General features: G+C 45.6%; 1 protein-coding gene across 3 annotated transcripts in view; it reads left to right on the top strand.

Moving 5' to 3' along the window:
* Positions 1–5,073: 5,073 nt before the first annotated feature.
* Positions 5,074–15,698, top strand: part of LRFN5 (leucine rich repeat and fibronectin type III domain containing 5) — a 135,739-nt gene continuing 125,114 nt past the window's right edge. For 2 of the 3 annotated variants that reach the window (XM_087729221.1, XM_087729223.1), the window contains exon 1: positions 5,074–5,803. The gene's annotated coding sequence lies outside the window, so the exon portion shown is untranslated. The remainder of the gene's footprint in view (positions 5,804–15,698) is intronic. The other variant, XM_087729227.1, reaches the window with a different exon arrangement.

Genomic DNA, 15,698 nt, shown 5'->3' with positions numbered 1-15,698 from the left:
AATTTGAATCCAGATCTCTGCACAATACTAATACACTGTTTTCAGCTGTTGAAAAACCTTCAACCCTTACAATGATCCTATAAAGTAGAAGACAACTGTGTTCACAGCAAAGCAATATGATTCTCATGACATCAGAGGAAGTCAAAATGAAATGAATTTAGGTGATGGCTCAGTTCAAACAGGCCATTTGCTGCCCCATGTTTGTCCAACATCTGGCTGTTACACAATTTTGCACGGGTAAAACTTGTGAATAAAAGTCCCTGATAACATTGGCATTCTGTTCGACGATCAACTCTTGTGCATGTGGCTTCAGTCTTATCTGCAATTTATGTGGGCCCTGTCTAAGAGTCTTCTGCCAAGTGTGAAGCATTGGGAGACCACTGATTTATTGCTGAGCTCAGTTCAGGAAACTCAATACACTACATCAGTGTAGTTCAATTCTTCCCAGGCAGAATTCTGGGAGTTGAAGTCCACACATTTTGAAGTTGTCAAGATTGGTGAACACTACAATATAGGTCATATTTTCCCCCTTTCTCATCTTTTCTACATATATATATATATATGTGTGTGTGTGTATGTGTGTGTGTGTTTATGTGTATGTATATACATATACATACACACACACACACATACACACACATACATACCCTATTCTATTAATATCTCCTTAGAACTCAGAAAACCTATCAAAAGTATTTAGGTAAGAATAAAAGAGATACAAAAATGATACCACTGTGGGAGTTAATTGCACATTATCCAGGCGGGCACAAGATACAGATGAGGTTTTCTTGACTCACATGACCAGAACTTGAAAGAGACGTACAATAGTGATAATGGGGAATTTCAATTACCTTGATATCAGCTAGAAATCTTGAGATAGAGTGCAAATAAATCTTGCCTGTTCTTACTGACAACTTCATTTGTAGGAAGGTGGAAGAGAGGACAAGGGGATCTGCTAGCCTGGACCTAATCATCAAGAGGAATTGACTGAAGAAATGAGGGTGACTGGCACCTTGGGGAAAGTGATGGTGACTATTTATTTATATTAATTTAGAGGCTTCATTTAGCTGTCCAACTCACAGAGCATGCCTCTGGGTGGTGTTCCAGAAATCACCAAACCCAAAAAAGCAAGTACCAATAAAAACCCACCTAACGTTATCCTCACGGGTATAATATCCAGAGGAGAAGCAATTGAGAAGAGTAGATCCTGAAGAATTCCAACAGAGGATAGAGTAGACTTGGCTCCATTAGCTTCAAATCCTGAAGCAGAAAAACATTCCTGAAGGATGGAAAATCCTATGAAAGGAGATACTGAAGGCACAGTTACAAACAAACCACACACAAAAGGAAATTGAGAGAAATTTCAGGAAAGGACAGTGTGAATTTGTAAGATCTAAAGGCAGAGTAGATACATACATCAGGGGCTGCCCCAAAGAAGAGGGAGTCAAGCTATTCTCTAAAGCACCTGAGGGTAGGAAAGAAGCAATGGGTCGAAATTAATCAAGGAGAGAAGCAACCTAGAACTAAGGAGAAATTTCCTAACACCGAGGACAATTAATCAGTGGAACAGCTTGGCTCAGAAGTTGTGAATGCTCCAACACTGGAAGTTTTTAAGAAGATGTTGGATAACCATTTGTGTGAAGTGGTTTAGGGTTTCCTGCCTAAGCAGGAGGTTGGACTAGAAGACCTCCAAAATCCCTTCCAACTCTGTTATTCTATTCTATTCTATTCACACATACACATACATTATTGGCGTGCACTAACAAAAGCATTAGATTCCAGATTATAGGAATTGCTAATTATTCCACTTTACTCTGCCCTTGTCAGAATCAATTAGGAATATTATGTCCACTTCTGGCAACCAATGTTAAAAATGTACACTGACAAATTACAGCGAATTCAAAGAAGAGCCACTAAGCTGGGAGAGTGTCTGGAGATCAAGCTTCAGGAGGACCACCTAAAGAGTCAGGCTATGTTTAACCTATTGAAGGGAGAACCGATAGGAGATATGTCCCAAAGGTGCTTTTTCAAGAGGCAACTGGACTTTCTGGTTTTCTTTGAAAACGTTTCACTTCTCATCCAAGAAGCTTCTTCAGCTCTGACTGGATGTTGTCAGAGCTGAAGAAGCTTCTTGGATGAGAATGAAACGTCTTCAAAGAAAAACCAGAAAGTCTAGTTGTCTCTTGAAAAAGCACCTTTGGGACAACCATGACCTGGATGACTGAGAATCTCCATAGACAGATAGGAGATATGATGGTGGTTTTTAAGACTTCAACACAGAAGAAGGAATAGATGTAATTCTTTATTGCACCAAAGTGTAGAAAGAGTGGATTAAAACTAAAAGCTGGACATGAGGACTGTTTGAGTTGTCCTCCAGTGCAATGACATCATGTGTTCTTCTCCCTAGAAAGCTTCAAACAACAAAGGATGGTCATTTACAGGAGAAGCCATTATGGATTCTGTCCTGAGAAAAAGAATTGGATTAGGTGATCTCGAAGATCTCTTCTACTTCTTTTGACATTTTGATGTCTGATGCCTATGTGTAATCTTTTGGAGAGACAAGGCAGGGACCATAGTAGATTGGACATGACATTCTTTGTGAAGGATCAGGAATTTTTGTTTCTTTTCTCTTGAATTAGGTTTTTTCCCCCTCTGTATTTTAAAATGACATTAAGCCAAGGTTATATTATTGTGCTCAATGGTTAAGATACTGAGCTTGTTGATAGGAAAGGTCAGCAGTTCAGTGGTTTGAATCCCTAGTGCCATGTAACGGAGTAAACTCCCATTACTTGTCCCAGTTCTGCCAACCCAGCAGGTTGAAGGCATGTAAAAATGTATGTAGGAAAACAGGAACCAACTTTGGTAGGAAGGTAACAGCATTCTGTGCGCCTTCAGCATTTAGTCATGCCAGCCACATGACCACGTAGACATCTTCGGACAGTGCTGGCTCTTCGGCTTTGAAACAGAGATGAGCACTGCCCCTTAGAGTCGGGAATCTCTAGCACATATGTGCGAGGGAAATCTTTACCTTTATTTTAAAACGACATTAAGCCAATGTTAGAGTTTATATTACTGTGATATATATTGCTGTCAATTTTCAAAATTTGTTGTTAATGTGGAACGTCTAATAAAAGGAACCAGGGCTTTACTTCGCCTACTCCTGGCATAGGCCTGTGTTTCCAGTTCTCTGATTGTCCTCAGTGACCCGATTGTCTGAATCGGACAGTGTAATATTTATAGGCTTCTTTATGACCGTTGCAGAGCAAGGTAGAATTGTAATTCTACTGAGGCAGCCAAAACTCATGTTTGCTTTTTTGCAGAGACATCAGACTGACTCTTATTCAGTTTGGATCAACTCTACTTCCCAGAGATTACTCACATGACCAGCCGTGCCAACTAGACTATCATCTGCATTAGCAAAGCCAGCACAAAAACCACCCCAAATGTTGAAGAAGCAGCTATTGATTCAATCCCAACGATGGCCTGTCCAGCTGGGGTGCGGGGATTTATAGTTCATGCTGGTGCTCTCTAATCAATCTCCAGCTCCTAAATGTTTCACAGCCATCAGCACAAAAAGACCTGACCTTGTGGAAGAGGGACAGACTATCAGAAGGAAAGCTGCCAGCTTCTCTTGCTAAGAAGAGGATCGTTTTAATTTCTTGCAGAGAAACTGGCAGCCACTTCAAACCAGGTGGCTTAATCCACAAACTGGCCCCAAGAGAAGCCCACAATCCTGCCTTGTTGATTCTTCTCCCCCCACCCCTCTTCATTCTGTTTGCTTCTTCTGTTTTTGTTACAGCTATAATGAGGAATGCAACTGGCAAAGTGACCTTGGTTCTTTTATAATGATTAAAGAGCCTTCAAAGCATTTCAAGCTGCAAAAGGACCATGAGAATCCCTTCCCACGGGAATCAAATCTTCCATCAGGAGAATTTCACAAGTAATATTGAGCAGAAAGCAGTATTGCTCTTCAAGGTAGGTAATGCTTTGTTATATCCTTATATGCAGCTGGAGGAGAGTAGCTAGGCCGCCACTGGAACTGTGCATGAATGGATTTTTCAATTGAGACCCCAGGATCTTCACTTCCTTGCTGGGGTCTCCTTTAGTTTGTCCATCAAACTAGAACTCCCATCTCCTTTCAGGCACACAGAACTGCAAAACCAACAAAGGGACAGTCAAAAGAGTGTTATTGCCTCGTTTCTCTCCCCCCCCCCCGCCCTTTGCATTTAAAGCTGCCACCTTTCTCTATCCCTAGTTGAAGAAACAACCGGTAAATTGCGGGCCGACCCCGACAGGCAACCCCAAAGATAGCTGTCGCCACCGTCTTCACCGTCTTCACCGCACTTTCGTCTGCGGAAACTTCGACGTGCAACTGTGCGCTTCCACCTGCCCGCCCTCCCCTCCCCCGGAAAATGCCGGGCGGCTTTGGGAAAGCTGCTTTCGAGCTCGTGGGGACAGCAAGCTTCTTCCGTCCCGCGGCTGAAGAAGGGGAAACGATTCCAGGCCAAAGCAGCGCTAGGTGACCTGACTCGCCAGCAGCAGCGTCCCAGCAGAGATTGCTTCCCCCCCGCCCACCCCTCCCGACTAAGCAGGCGCGCTTTCCCGTCGCGTGTTCCCTTTCTGGAGCCCCAAACGTCAAGCGGCGGTCTCCTTCGAAGCAGCCTCAAAGCGGAGCCGGGAAGCGCGCAGGAATGCTTCGCCCTGCCTCTTCCCAGGCGGACGTGAGACGCTGCCCCAGGCAAAGTTTCCCTGAAGCGGCCTGGCAGAGACGGAAGAGGAAAGTAGGAGCCGGCCGGTTAGTTGCCATCATCACCCTCCTCCTCCTTCTCTCCCACTCCCCCACCGGCGTCATTGGTGTCCGGGCGCCGCTTCGGCGCGTCCAGCTTGGGCGCTTGTCGCCAAGTGGCGACGCGTCTCCCCGGCACGGGTGTTTTTATTTGAGGCCAGGCGGAGCGAGGGCCGGCCCAAGCGGGCGGGCGCTCCTCCGCCTGCCCGCCCCTCGATATCCCGCCCTTCCCCGGCGGGCGGCGCTGGACGCTTCCAGTCTCCGCCACTCGAGCGCGCTTCTGACTGCGGAGGAGTCGCCGCCGCCGCCGCCGCGGGAAAGCTTCATGCGGCAGCGAGCCGAGCGGCTTTCGGTCAGGCGGCAGCGGCAACCTCCTTTTCCCGCTCGTGCATTAGCGGCAGCAGCGGCAGCGGCGCCGGGGATGGAGCTGGCTGCGGCGGGTTGCGAACCTCGGCCGAGGGGCGTCGGAGCAGCCCAGACACGGGCGGGGAGCGTCCGGGCGTTGCTGCGTTGCTGCCGCCGCTGCTGCCTCCGCCTTCGTTAAAGCGGCGCCTGGCCGAGGCTCCGACTCCATCGCTCCTCCTGTGCCGCTCGTGACGGCGATGTGAACGGCGGTAGCCGGGAGGGAGGTGGAGGCGCTCGAACTCCGCGGCGGAGCTCCGATCGGCGGCCGGGGAGAGAGAGCGGGCGGCATCGTGCCCGTGTGGGAGCGCGGCGGGATTTGATGCAACGGGGCGAGCGGAGGAACCACCGACGGGTGTGGGGCAAGGTCACGCCCGGCCAGATTCACTCCCCGCCGCCGCCGCCCCCTGAAGCTTTCCATGGGGCGGGCGACGCGGTTGGAGCGCTCGAACCGAGCCAGGCGCTTCGGGCCTGACCCGAACATTGCTGACCGGCGCCTCTTACCTCTAGGATGCGGCTGCTGCTGCTGCTAAGCGAAGCACTGGAGCAGGGACGTGGAAGGCGGCCGTGGGAGAAGGAGCTCCCCGGGCGGTCGGATTCCCCGGGAGGCAGCAGGTAAGTGCCGGCCGGCGGCTCCGTTTTGCTTTCTGCATTGCAGCCCCCCAGCGCAGCTGCCGGCGGGAGGGCTGGGTTGGGCTGGGTGGGTCGGCGGAGCGGTGAGAGGTGCGGAAGGTTCTCCGGGGAAAGGATCTTCCAAGGTGGTGGCGTCTTTTTGGGGGGAGGGGGGAGGCGCGATGGGAGCGGAGGTGAGAAACGAAGTGAGGCGGTTTCCCACCCCGTCCTCCCAAGAGGCGTCGGGGGGAGCTAGAGGCGCCCCCGGCCCCGCCAGGTGTGGCCGCTGCGTCTTAAGCGGTTTTTCCCTACCGGGCCGCCTTCAGGGAAGACGGGCGAGAAAGTGTGTCGCCATCGCCGACATTCAGCCGCCTGCCCTGTTATTTCTTGGCCCGGTAAAAGAGGCGAAGGGAGCCTTTTTGTGGACAAGCCCCTCCCCGCGCCGTCTACATGGAAGGGGTGGGGGCGTCAAGGTCCCGCACCCCCCCCTCTTTAAACGGTTCTGGAGTTTTCTTGCTACTTCGGCTTTGGCAGGCTGGGGGAGCTCCAGGGCCGGCTTTGGAGAGGATGGCTGTGCCGGCGCGTTAGACGGGGAGTCCCCACGGAGGGCAAGCGCATAAAACCCGCTTTTTCCCCTTTTCTTTCTTTCTTTTTTTTTGTACTTGCACTCTCCCTTTCTCTAGCGCGCAAATCCGGGGGGCGAAGGCCTGTGGGTTCACCTGTGTGTGTGGAATCGTTTTGCGAGGGGTCCGAGCTGCTGCTTGGGGTTTTGTCGGACGACCCCCCGGGTCACTTCGCCACCCCCTTTTCGTGGGGAACCCGCCTCGCTTCCCCTTTTTGCCTGCGCAGATTTTTCTCCGCAGCCAGGATGGGGGTGTGGGTGTATAGAGCATCGCTTTTGGATGGCTGTCCCCTCGGCCCTTCCACTGCCATGGATTAGGTTAGCCTAGGCTCCCCCACCCCTCCCAATGCCTTCGGAAAGCTTGTGGTGAGGGCGGCAGAAAGTTCTCCAGAGGCTGCGGAGGCGATCAATTTGGATGCATTCGCCAGGATGGATTTGAATGAAAGAAAGACCTGGCGGGGAAGACAAGGTGGGAGAGCAGGAAGAGATGTAGACCCTGATCCAGGCAGGACATCAGGAAGGCCAAGAGCCAAAGTGGAGAGAGAAGGAATGGGGGTGGCTCTGAAAGGAGATGGGAAGGGTAAAATATTTTTTATTTATTTTATTTTGGTTTGTCAAGCATGCAAAATAAAACAAGTATAAGTACGAATATAACATTTAAACATATATGTATAAGCAGGTATACGTACATACATAGGAAATGAGTACAAATAAATGGGAACAGTAGGACAGGGGTGGTAGGCATGCTGGTGTGCTTATGCACGACCCCTTACAGATCTCTTAGGAATGGGGGGTGAGGTCCACGGTAGACAGTCTTAAGGTTAAAGCTTTGGGGGTTTGAGGATGTGACAACAGAGTCAAGTAGAGCATTCCAGGCATTGACCACTCTGTTGCTGAAGACATTATTTTCTGCAATCGAGTTTGGAGCGGTTTACTTTGATCTCTACATTTTAAATTTAAATTTAAATCTGCTTTTTTGGGCCCAGGGAAAGAAGAGGAAAGTCCAGTGGGAACTTTCAGTCCATTGGGGTGTTTGATCTTTCAGCTTGGCCCACCTTTTGAACAATATTTTTGCTGCATGTCCATCTGTGACCTGGAGCTTTATTAACTGCTTTTCTCCAGTTTTTTTTTCATAATATTCTAGGCTATTCTTTAAGATACTTTAGGATTTCCCTTGTTAGGGAGTATTTTTTTAAAATTATCCACTCACTTGGATTCTGGGCCTTTGGTATGTGCAACTGGGAAATGAAAAGGGCAGACCAAGCTGGGTGGGCAAGAATGATTGTGGGGGTCTCCCCAGAGCTGAAGGCTGAGATGTGATCTGCTTCCTTTGGAGAGGGCTGATTTATTGGGATTGAGATGTGGAAGGAAGCAGGGGGCAAGTTGGAGCTTCTTCCAAGCTAAGTGAAACATCTCTGGCTTTGATTGGTGCTACTGTTGGTTCTTTGTGGACTTTGGACATTTTGCTCTACTTTGAAAACAGCCTGCTCCATTCTAACTCATCTTGGAGGGGAATGTGCACTGTTTGACCCTGTTTTCTTTCTGATGTTGGTCTTGATTCAGCTTGCCCTGTGTCAGGCACCCCCCCTTTCTAAGACAGTTTATTTCATCCGTCCAGCAGATTCAAGTTTTGGCATGACTTATCTAATGTAAATATAAAGGGGTAGCTTTGCTCAGACTGGGTAGATCAGGAAAGAGTTTGGTTCAAGTGACGACCTCTGTCATACACTGAATAACATTTATGTGAACCCTGGTTATGTTGCTTTCCACTTGCAGAATTGTCATAGGCACCTTAGCTTTCCTTATAAGGCTGTGTTGAATACGGTTGATATAGTAGATGTTTTCATTCGAGGAGGTTCCAAGTAGCTGCACAAGGAAAAAAATATATCCAAAATCTTGTATAACCAAGGAAAACATCAAAAGAAGAGTCTAGATGTTTATTTTTATAGATGAGGCACAGGGCCGCAGTGACGTTTATAGATATAATAGCTCTCTTCCCTAGAGATCAATATTTATTCTGTTTGAGGGATTGGTAACAGGGCTATTTTTTTACAGGAACATTTTTGGGTTGTGATTTATGCTTTCTTAGGAAGCCTAGGTCAGAACACATATTTATGATGGCTGCAGGCTCCTGGGGTCATGCGATCACCTTTTGCAAACATCTGACAAGCAAAGTCAATGGGGAAACCAGATTCACTTAACAACCATGTTACTAACGTAACCGTTGCTGCGATTCACTTAACAGTTGTGGCAAGAAGGGTTGCCAAATGGGGCAAAATTCAAATGTTTCACTTAGCAACAGAAATGTTGGGCCCAATTGTGGTCTGACTTGCTTGAATGACAAAGGAAAGAGTGATTGACATGGCAAATCTGTCTTGGGTTTCCTTGCTTGGAAATATTTGAGGGTGAAGACAGCTTATTGCCTTTGATTCCCAGTAAGGTTTGACATTAACTACTAATTCCTGATGAAAATACTACCATTTCCCAAGGAAACAGATAATGACTTTGTTCCTGGATACGAAGGCCTTATTGGAAAAGTGTTCCCTTCCTTTTAGAAAAGCATGGGAAAGGAGTTAGCTTCCAACAAGTGATTTATCTCAAGGTACTCTGGGTTAGAAGAAGGGCTATTTTTTTGCAGCCTGTGCTTCCTATGTCTTAGATGCTCTTGGTCCTGAATTAGGTAACATTTTAGATGGAAGCAACAGAACTTAGAAGGTAGGACTCGCCTCTTGCCTGAACAATTGTAATAAGCAGCCTAACTGTAAAAAGCTTCATATACAAGAACAAAAGGATTAAGGCAGGATGTGACAAAAAGATGTGTGTGTGTGTGTGTGTGTGTGTGTGTGTGTGCTTGTGTGCTTGTGTGCATGCATAATTGAAAGCAGGCAATTTTCTAGACTTCTGATTTTCTCTCCTGCAATTTGAGTCACACATGAGCAATTGTAGTGCCAAATTTGATAGATTGGGAAGATAAATGATACTCCACCAACACAGATTTTTTTTTTGCCTGCATCCTTCTGATAAATACTAAGGGCAATTTGATTTAAATTAAACCCCCATTGAAATGCAGCTTGGTTCCTTGGGAGCATGTGATGGTCACATTGGGTTTTTGAAGGCCATACTCTGGAAGTAGTTTGCCTGCCATCCATCCATCCATCCATCCATCCATCCATCCATCCATCCATCCATCCATCCATCCATCCATCCATCCATCCATCCATCCATCTATCTATCTATCTATCTATCTATCTATCTATCTATCTATCTATCTTCACCCTTGGGATAGGTTCTGATAGGTTGTTGAACTCTAGCTTTGCTAGGTGTTGTCACCTGCCACTTAACTTCAACCTCTGAAAATCTCTATAGCTTAAAGATGTTTCTTCAACCCTTCCATGCATACCCATCAGAGTTGGTATTCACCAGGTTCTGACCAATCATGGAGAATCGGTAGTGGAAATTTTGAGTAGTTTGGTGAACCGATAAATACCACCTCTGACTGGCCCTGCCCCCATCTATTCTCTGCCTTTCAAGTCCCAGCTGATTGGGAGGAAATGGAGATTTTACATTATCCTTCCTAGGGGTGGGTTACTACCAGCATTACTGCAGATTTAATGGGCAAAATCTTTTGCATGTGCAGTACCAAAAATCAAGATGGCACTGCCAACAGTAGAACTGGTTCAGGTGTGTGGGTGACCGAGTCACTACCTACTTGGCTGAACCAGTCTGAACCAGTAGGAACTCACCTCTGATCCTTCCCCTGGAGTGGGAAGGGAATGGAGATTTTACCATATCCTTCCCCTGCTGTGCCCACCAAGCCCTGCCCACCAAGCCACACCCACCAAGCCATGCTGTGCCCACTAAGCCATGCCCCCAGAACCGGTACTAAAATTTTTTGAATCCCATCACTGATATCCATCCTTGCTTTCCTTTGTTAGCAAGACTGTGCTGGATATGCACATGGGAATTGGACAGAGATACTCGTGTATTGTGTACTTTCCTCAGGAAGTACTAGAGAATCTTGCCTGCTTTCCAAGCCCTCTTCTCTGTAGCCTTGGTGGAGAATGGTTAAAATTAAACGCCTGGATTCCTATAACATGCTTAGTTCTAAGCCTGGCTTAAGAAAACATGGCTCCTCTGCTCACATAACATGTTGTGACCAAAGAAATAAGCTGTATTATGAATGAATGTCACGGTCTGGCTTATCCTTGATGTTTGTAGGTTGTCTGGAATCTGTTTTGAGGAGCGGTGTTATCTTTCAGAAGTGGGCCTATGCCTAGATGTGCTTTGTGCAAAACGTATTTCTCTGCCTCAGTGAGATACCTGGTTTCCAAATCAAGAGCTTTTGCATACTGCAGAAGACCTGATTATCCAGGTCAGTCCACAGTTTAGAAATGGAATGCTACTTCAATCCCACCCCCCTTTCCTAGCCCTTATTTCTAATCAGAAAATGTTCCAGTTCATGCATTTATGAGAAAGAATAAAAAAAATGAACACTAAATTTAAATACAATATTGGGCAAGTTGGACAGTTCTGAGACTAAATGCTATTTAGATTTTCATCTGTAGTAGAAATGTGGGAGAGTTCTCCCCCCCACACCCTCGACCCATAATTTTCTGAAAAGAATGAAGCTCTGAAAACAATTTCTGGGATGGAGTGGGGAGGGAAGCACAATTAGCTGGAAGATTTCCTAAATATTTTTGAGCCAACTCTACTTGGCATTCGTGGGAAGAATGTTTCAGGGAAATTCAACTGTGATGTTAGCAGGTGGAAATAGATAATGGTATGGGACGGAAAAATATCCCACAGTTTAAATCTGCACAGATTTTGAAGGATTAAAATCTTGTCAGAAATAGTTATAATCATGAGTAACAGGGTTGCTTGAAAACTGTCCAAAATGGACAGTGATGCAGCTGGCAAGACAGCTGGCACTCAGCCAATAGTTTCTTTTTTATAATGAAAGCAGGGAAATTCTTGAGCTTAATTAAGAAAGAACCTAGTGGGACCAAGCAGGTGTCCCATTTAATGGTGCTCTGTGGGTTGATGGATCTCTGCGATTTGTGATATAGAAGGAGGCATTTATTCCAGGAATAAGCCATCGTTCATTCAAGAGAAAAGAGGTAGCTACTGATGCTATCCTGAATTCATGGCGGTTCTGAAGTCAAGACAGCAGCTGGGAAGGATGCAGGTAATCCTTGATTTACAACCATTCATTTAGTGACGGTTCGAAGTTACAAGGCATTGATAAAAAGGACATACGATTGGTCTTTCCATTTTGCAGCATCCCCACAGTCACATGATCAAAAATCAAGCACTGGGCAACTGGCATGGATTCACAATAGTTGCAGCGCCCTCCCTGGTCATGTGATCACGATTTTGCAACCTTCCCAGCCAGCTTCCAACAATCAAAGTCAATGGGGGAAATCAGATTAGCTTAATGACCATATGGCCATTTGCTTAACAACTGCAATGATTTGTTTAATATCCCTGGCCAGAAAAGTTTGTAAAATCAGGTGTGACTCACTTAACAGCCGCCTTGCTTAACAATGGAAACTCTGCTTCCAATGGGTCATAAGTTGAGGAGTGCCTGTATTTCCACATTTTGTGCTTGTGAATGGATTTTCCTCCAGGTCCATATGTTGCTTATTGATTTTTTAATGTGTGTGTGTGTGTGTGTGTGTGTATGCGTGCGCATGTATGTATGTATGTATATATGTATGTTTGGATAGATAGATAGATAGATAGATAGATAGATAGATAGATAGATAGATGATAGATAGATGATAGATAGATAAGATAAGATAAGATAAGATAAGATAAGATAGATAAATAGATAGAACCTTGGAAGTCTTCTAGTCCAACCCCCTGCCTAGCCAGGAAACCCTAAACCGTTCCAGACAAATGGCTATCCAACATCTTCTTAAAGACTTCCAGTGTTGGGACATTCACAATTTCTGGAGGCAAGCTGTTCCACTGATTAATTGTTCTAACTGTCAGGAAATTTCTCCTCAGTTCTAAGTTGCTTCTCTCCTTGATTAGTTTCCACCCATTGCTTTTTGTTCTACCCTCATGTGCCTTGGAGAATAGTTTGACTCCCTCTTCTTTGTGGCAACCCCTGAGATATTGGAAGACTGCTATCATGTCTCCCCTAGTCCTTCTTTCTATTAAACTAGACATACCCAGTTCCTGCAACCGTTCTTCATATGTTTTAGCCTCCAGTCCCCTAATCATCTTTGTTGCACTCTTCTATGCATTCTTTCTAGAGTCTCCACATCTTTTCTACATCGTGGCGACCAAAACTGGATGCAGTATTCCAAGTGTGGCCTTACCAAGGCATTATAAAGTGGTATTAACACTTCATGTGATCTTGATTCTATCCCTCTGTTTATGCAGCCTAGAACTGTGTTGGCTTTTTTGGCAGCTGCTGCACAGTGCTGGCTCATATTTAAATGGTTGTCCACTAGGACCCCAAGATCCCTCTCACAGTTACTACTGTTGAGCAAGGTACCACCTATACTGTACCTGTGCATTTCGTTTTTGTTGCCTAAATGTAGAACCTTACTCTCTTCACCACTGAATTTCATTTTATTAGATATTGCCCAATGTTCAAGTTTGTCTAGATCCTTCTGTATCTTAAGCCTGTCTTCTGAAGTGTTGGCTATTCCTGCCAGCTTGGTGTCATCTGCAAATCCTCCGTCCTTCCCTCCGTCCCTCCCTCCCTCCCTTAGTTGAAAATGGGTTTGCTTAACGTCTGTGGCATTTGTTTAATATAATTGCCCTAAAAAGGTTGCAAAGTTGGGAGGGGTCATGTGGTGATGCACTTAACTGCCATGACTTAGCACCATCATTTCAGGCTCCATTATGATTGTAACTACTTGTATGGATGAGCTGTGTTTGTACATAAGAGCCGTGGTGGCGCAGTGATTAGTATGCAGTATTGCAGGGTGACTCTGATCACTGTCAGGTGTTCGATTTGATAGGCCCAAGGTTGACTCAGCCTTCCATCCTTCTGAGGTCGGTAAAATGAGAACCCAGTTTGTTGGGGGCAATAGACAGACTGACTGATGACAGTCCAGTCTCTTGCTAAAAGCTGAAGCTCCCACAACTTCAGCTGTTCCATTGATTGATTGTTCTCACTGTCAGAATCCCCCCCCCCTCCTTATTTCTAGGTTGAATCTCTCCTTGATCAGTTTTCATCCATTGTTCCTTATCTGGCCTTCATATGCTTTGGAAAATAGGTTGACCCCCTCCTCTTTCTAACTCTGTAAACCGCTTAGAGTGGGATGTAAAGCACTGTGAAGCAGTATATAAGTCTGTGCTATTGCTACAATTCTATTCTAAGGCTATATTATGGCTCCCGCTACCATTTCAGTGGTACAGTCTCAACATAACAGGTGGAAGTATGCCAGCAACCTTCAGTAATTGCTGTCAAAGATGGTGGTGATGGGCTTTGAGGAGGATCAGCCAAAATAGATCCAGAGTTTGGTACCACTAGACCAGGGTGTCAAACCCGCGGGGTGTAGGCTGGATGTGTCACACGCTGGGCATGCCCACCCTCGGTTTAGCGATGGGGGAAAAAAAGACACAATACATCACATGATGACAACGTGACTTGCGAGTTTGACACCCATGCATTAAGCTCTCAAAGTGGTGCTTTCTTTTCTATGCAGGTTTTCTAATGAGTGCTGGAGCTTCTACAATAGCAAAGGGCAAGTGAACATTTTGTTTATATGTATACTGGAGGTTTTCAAGAGCAGACTGGGCAACCATAATACTGTGTTGTCTTGAGTAGAGGGTTGGTCTAGAAGACCTCCAAGGTCCCTTTCAGCCCTATGATTCTATGATGCTATTTTCTGTGTTTGAGGACAACAGCCCCTGTTACTGTCAGATTGCTTTGTTCAAGTTGAAAGAAGAAGTGGAGAAGGAGAAAAAAATGGAGATGGGGCAAATATTGATAAAAATAGTCCTTGACTTAGGACCAGAATTGAGCTCAAAATTTCTGTTGCTAAGTGAGACATTCATTAAGTGAGTTTAGCTTTATTTTACGTCCTTTCTTGCTAAAGAATCTCTTGCAGTTGTTAAATTAGTAACAGGGTTCTTAAGTGTATCTGGCTCCTCTATTGATTTTGCTTGTCTGAAGGTCACAAAAGAGGATCACATGACCCTGGGATACTGCAACTGTCATAAATATGAGTCAGTGGCTGAGCGTCTGAATTTTGATTATGTGGCATGCTGCAATGATGGTAAGTGTGGAAAATGTTCATAAGTCACTCTTTTCAGTGCTGCTGTATCTTAACAGTCACTAAATGAACTGTTGTAGGTCGGGGACTACCTGTATAGCAGGTGAGATTCTAAAAATTCTCTCAAAGATATCTCCTCCCTTAGCTGGTGAATGGCTAGAAAGACTTCGTTGCTACTGAGAAATTTCAGAAGAACTCCCACTTCCTAGCTCCCATCGATTTGGGTTTTAGATGAATTGATTTCATCTAAATTTTAGACTCTGAAATACATTACACTTAACATTTATAAATACAGGAAATGTGATGTTATCACTATAATAATTTGTGCCCACATTACACTATGCATAAATACTTTATAACAATAGCTGAACTGTGCAGAAAGATTGATTGCTAGAATTGGAAGTTTAAAGTGTACAACCAAGCATTGTATCAATGATTGTTAAGATATTGGTATCACAGTTGCCTGCTAGAATAAAATATTGGATGGGGTGAAGATGGAAGGGCACGCATGTGAATGGGTGTTCAAAACAGTGGAATACTGATCATATTATATTAGAAATTTCTGAGCTTTTGGGAGGGGGCATAAATCATTTTGCAACCATACTGGTTCGACTTTTAATGCTTAAATAGAATTATGAGGCAATTTGTGCAGCAAATGCTTGAATCATCTTATGAAATATAAAGGAGTCCCACCGATCAGGCTAATTGATTGCCTACCAGTCTATTTCTAGAGTGATCAACATGAAGTCTATGATGGAAAAATTATGGCTATTGTAGCATTCTCCTGTTGTGGCCCACTGGCGGCCAGCAGAGCTGAAAGTAGAGTCGGACCATGAGGAAGTTGGGAGGAACATGGGCCAGTCCTGGGGGTTGAGGAAAGCTCAGATGAGGGCTCTGCGTTGGAGGTAGAGAGGGAGCTAGACAGCAGTGAGGCAAAAGAACAGCTGGAGCCTGTTCCCAGTTCCCATTTTGCCTTCAGTGGCAAATAGTTTTGCTAGCAGTTTTTAACTATATAGCCTATTCCAGGGGTGGAATAGGG

This window comes from Thamnophis sirtalis, unplaced genomic scaffold (genome assembly GCF_051295495.1).
Source record: "Thamnophis sirtalis isolate CommonGarterSnake01/CBP01778 unplaced genomic scaffold, rThaSir2_p1.2 scaffold_1, whole genome shotgun sequence".
NCBI classification, from domain to species: domain Eukaryota; kingdom Metazoa; phylum Chordata; class Lepidosauria; order Squamata; family Natricidae; genus Thamnophis; species Thamnophis sirtalis.
Note: the sequence above shows the minus strand (reverse complement) of the source record. Positions and strands in the feature narration are given on the sequence as shown.